A 5,606-nucleotide genomic window follows, 5' to 3' on the forward strand; every position below is an offset into this window, starting at 1 on the left:
TTTCCAAACACAGTGAGGAATGGATGAATTTTATTTTTTGACCACTCTGAGACCTCCATCTTATCCTGCAACCCAGTCCCCTCACTCAATTTCCATTTCACCGTGTGAAAATTATAGCGATATGAAGATGTGAGGCACTGATGGAGAAGGCTGCCTGAGATGAAAAAAAAGGGGGCAAGGGAATGGGAAAAGATTCAGACTGTGAGATATATTACGGAGAGTTTAAGATGGGGAGCAGAAATGGTGGAAGCATTTCCGTGGCAGGAGGTGTCTTGACCAGATCCATTCATGATAGCTCCTCAGAGAGACACACTTTGCAGCCATCATGTATTTTTACAAGATGTTGTTGTTTTCATGTTTAAAGTTTTATTCTTTTTTATGTGAGACAGGCTAGAAGAGTTGAAAGAATAATTGCTTGTTGTTAGTTTGCATATAAAGCAGACATTACAAGTGAATTTCAAACTTTAGCTGTGTTTTGTTTTGACAGGCCAGCAGCCAATAAGAATTAAAAAAAAGAGAGAAACTTTTTTCTTGAGTTGTGTCTGTGGAAAAGTCAATAACAGGAGAACTGGAGGTGTAATAACTACAAAAAAAAAAAAAACACACTGACGAGGTAGATGGAGGTGGTCTTGAGGAGCCCCACAACCAAAACATCCTCACTCCCAACTCGTCATATATGAACGTATGGTTCGGACTCCCTCCACATCACTTTTTTACGTTTTGGGTGTCCCCAACCAGTCATTTTCTGACGTGCTGAATGTTCCCATTAAATCAGGAATCCCCAACCAGTTCAGAGGCCTTGTGGTTGAGTGTCCATCCTGAGACTGAAAGGTCTTAAGTTCAAGTCCAGGCCAAGTCATACCAAAGACTCAAAAATGGGACTCAGTGCCATCCTGCCTAACACTCAGCATGAAGGGGTTGGATTGGGGGGGTAAACCACCAAATGGTTCCCTGTGTCTGCAGCTCACCGCTCCGCCAGGGGATGGGTTAAATGTGTAGAACAAATTTTGCACACTGCGGTGCATGACAACTAATGATACTTTAACTTTAACAACCTCTGGGCCGCAAACCGGAACTGGTCCAAGGGCTGCTTAGTACTGGGCCACAGGCAGGGAAAAAATGCATACACTAATCATGGGTACCCGGTCCGTGTTCCAATTGCTGCGGTCCCTGTATCCTATACCCTAACCCAGTACCGGTTCCGCGTCTAGTACCACTTCCAGTACCATGTCCCGAGGGTTGGGGACCCTAACCCTGTACCGGTACCACGTCTGGGATCATGTCCCGAGGGTTGGGGACCCTAACCCTGTACCGGTTCCATGTCTGGCACCACGTCCCGAGGGTTGGGGACCCTAACCCTGTACCGGTACCACGTCTGGGACCATGTCCCTAGGGTTGGGGACCCGTAATTTGATGGGAACAGCCAGAATTTCAAAAACTGAACAGCTAGCACATCAAAAAATGACGAGTTGGGGACACCCAAAACGTCAAATAGTAATGTGGAGGGGGCCCAAACCATGCTTCCATATATGACAATATGAGAATACGTAACCAGAACTGAAAGCTACAAAAACCACAAGCCAGTCCACCTAAAGCCTTAAAGTGTTAGTCAACTGCACCTGTATGCACCTGTGCAGGTACCCACTCAGACTTTTCTCTGACTGTCTCATTTCTTAATTTCTAACAGTCATGCCGCAAGCACAATGGCCACACACTTATCACTAGAAATTGCGCAGGGTTTGAGGGGGTTGAAAAAAAAAAAAGAAAAATCCATACAATGCACCTGCGTCTCACCCACTTACTTACCCGTATGTGTTCACTACAACTTGCCTGTAGAAAATTAACCTTTTTTCTCCACTGATTTACTGAGTTCTCTATGATCTTAAAACTGTGTTTGCTAAATTTTCTACTCGTAAGGGGCATTGTGACCAAGGCCTAACCAGTAGGAAGACTCAATCCAGGGATTGGGCTGAACCCCCCACCTGGTGTTGACAGCAGAGTAGTTGTAGAATGCGGAACATCACAGAAACCCCCTCAGAATATACAGGCACACAGGAGGACAAACCCCCTGAAGACCTCTGTAGAACAGGCAAACAGGAAAAAGATCAGTCACCCGGCGGATTGTTCCCCTGATAATCTCTTTAGTGGAGGCTATTGGGGACTTGAAATGGGCTGCAGTGGCACGTGGGGGCAGAGATGGTGAGGGGTACCAATGCAGAAAAAAACTACTTCTGGGACCGTGGAGGTCAGATGCATCAAGAGGCTGTTCGCTCAGTGCAGGGATTCCACTGAAAACCCTTACAGTGATCTTAGTCACATAAAGCAAACAATTTGAATAACAATGATCTGGAACTGTTTGGACTGAATTGGATTGTGAAACTCAAAATTAACTTAACTGAGTTTGGTCTTTCTAATAGACTAGATGGAATTCTGGTGGTTGAGTGGGGGGAAACTTGGCAGAAGTCCACATTTTATTTTTAAAATAACTTGAATTGAATGAATAAATTACTGAATAAATAATACAATAATTGGTCATCTGTATTGAACCAAAGTTATGGAGACCAAAACAGGACGACATGACTAAAGAGCTTCTGAGACAATGGACTGTGCGGCACCAGCAAACCAAATAACAAATATGATAGACCAAAACGTATCAATATATTTATCCAAATTAAATAGCTTTTTTTCAATAAAACAGTTTGTATTCAAATGGTCTGAATTCATAATCTATACATTGACAGCCTTTGAGATATATTTTAAGCAAAATTAGGCTCTGGCCGTCCTCCAAGGCGGTTCGTTAGCCAGTGGGGCCGGGAACCTTCAAGAGCGGAGGACAATCTATTAATTGACTGGTCGACTCAAGAAAATTGTGCTTCCCGGAGAGAAACAATAATTTTGTTAATTGCATTTTTCAACCGTGAGTGGGGGCATTACAGGTGTATAGCAGAAATTACAGAGCAGAAATTGCTTGTCTTATTACAGCCGTACCTGCAAAATAGACCTCTTACCTCTAATCAGGAATGAGAGTAATGGGCGATTTTGAGATATTACAGTGAAGAGCTTAAAAAAACAGCATTCAAAATGTGTTCGGTGTGCTACTTTGTTGCCAGAGAAAATAGGATTATGAGTTATTTTAGGAATTGGGGGTCCAAGTTTTTCTGCCAGTCATAAACTCAGCTTTCTGAATGCTATGTAAGCCTGTACTGTCAGTCAAACTAATGGAGTCTAACTGTGAAAATCTGGGTTCACTTCAGACGGGATGCTCTTATGTTTGACTCTGGGAGCTGAAAGTTGTTCTCTGTCAGACAAAAGCCACTTCAAAAGCTGTTTCTGGAATGAGCCATTTGAGGTTGAATAATGAAGTTTTCTGACCACTCTGTGGCCAAACTACTATTGATTATTTATGAATTTATTGTTAGTGATTGCAGTCAATAAAAGTGACAGTTTGACATCAATTCTGACTCAACTGTAACACAACAAACACAACTAAAGGAATCTGTGAGATAAATATCATTGAATTTCATTTTTCTAGGAAGTACAAATTAAAGGAATAAACATTTAATAAAATCATCAAAGCTGTTTAGATACATTTGATTAAATAAATGTTTAATGATTTCCCTAGAAAGGTTTAATGTGACGATTAAAATCCCTTTTTGGTTCAGATTTTGTATAAACTGTATAGTAATCTTCTAAATCAGTACATATTGCTAACCAGATAGGCACAAACACTTCTAGATTTGGCAAAATCGCAATGTTTCGGATTTTAGATGCAAGAAAGAATTGCATTTGAGATGTCAAACATTAAAATGTATTCCCTTTTTAAGTACAAACAGATAAACAAGTTTTACCAAGAAGCAGTGGAAGTGTTTGGTATTCTAAGTGACAATTCCTAATGGAATATCCCCATATTAATCTGAATATAAGATGTAATGAATGAGGTAGATTCTTCCAGAACTCTATGATCAAACCAGTCCTCACATGTGTCACATGGAGTACTTGTGTGGATAAGTCAAAAATGTGTTGTTTTCCATTTTTGAGAAGTGTTCATTCTAAATTCAGAGAGAAATTGAACTTTTTCAAATGAAAAATCAGGATAATACTTTTACTATGACAAACAGATAAATTGTGGACTTCAGATTTCATCTTTTTACCCTGAGAGCAAGTTTAACTTCAGCAGGATTGGTTTAACTGGTTATTGCTGTTTTCAAAGCGGTCGCTTTGACCATGAAGGAAGGTTAGGAACTTCCTTCAACTTCATGGACACTTTTATTCCAAAACTTTTTGTAATTTTTTTAAAGGTGACTGAAAAATGAAATATTTTTTAAAAAGAAAAAAAAATCTTTTCAGGTTTTTTCCTTAAATAAATGTTTTTCGCAGGAATGTGTTCATGTTGCAGAGTATTTAGTCAGACTAACACTGCAAATTGATCCAAATTGATCTAAAATTGGTATTTTCACAACCAAGAACCCAGTTTTGACCACAAAAATTCTGATCAGAAACATAAAGTCATGAAACTTTTGTTTGGTTAAAGGGTCTATGTCATGCCACATCAACATTTTGAGCTTTTACGTGTATTATACTGTTCATTTGTCAGAATTACAACCCCAAAGCTTAAGTAATTGCATCAAGTAATTTGATCCAATTACGTTAGGACTGGGTGATACTGAGCATTAAAATATAGATCCGATACCGATCCAATGTGTGTCAATATCGTCAATATTGATATCAACATCCATATTTTTGTAAATGTTGTGGATGTGACATAAATCTGAAAATCTCAGTTTTTTTTAATTGCCGCAAACGTTTTTTTGTAAGTTTCCCTTTTTTTTAACTACTTGATAAACATAAAAACAGAATTAGGACAATATTTTCAATTAAATGGGAAACAGTTCTTTTTGCAGAAACAGAAAAGCTTCAAACAAGAGTGGAAACATTGATATCTGTGGGCTGGTATTGATCCAATACCAATTTGAGATTGATACTATCGATATTTGGGATCCATCCGCTCAGCTCTAATTCACGCATTTCCGAGTATTCCTCTAAAAACCTGAGCTCTGAGCACCAGCCCCTTCCAAGCCACAAAAACAAGTGGGTTCTCTTGAGGTGATGTCACAAAGTGAGAACAGCCCCTTTCAAGAAGAGTCTGCGTTACCAACACCCACTTTCTAGTAGTGCTCAGCCTCTAGCTTTGCCACTTAGCTAGCTCAGCTGCTAGCCCCAGCCATTGCTACTAAATATAGATACACAATATGCACATCCATCTTTGCAAAAGTTTGGATGTTGTTTGTTTTTGTGAGCTAAACGCAGAAACTATGTTCTTACTTCTGGGTACAGAAAAACTCACAAGTCATATTTCATAATTTGTTCTCTCAAAGGTAATATATGATCATATAAATAGATATTGTTTACTCTGAAAGACTTAAGAAAAGCAAAGCATAGGCCCTTTAAGTATCAAGAGGCCTCAGCATAAGCTCCAGGACTGTCTTTGAATGCTCCTTTTTGTTTTGGTATTGTGACTCGACATGGTCGCACAGATACTCGTCCGCTGTCTAAAACTCCATCTGTGTGTGGAGCACATCCACTTATGTTGACGGCGTACTTTGCTC

The sequence above is a fragment of the Oryzias melastigma genome, linkage group LG8 (assembly GCF_002922805.2).
Source record: "Oryzias melastigma strain HK-1 linkage group LG8, ASM292280v2, whole genome shotgun sequence".
Taxonomy (NCBI): domain Eukaryota; kingdom Metazoa; phylum Chordata; class Actinopteri; order Beloniformes; family Adrianichthyidae; genus Oryzias; species Oryzias melastigma.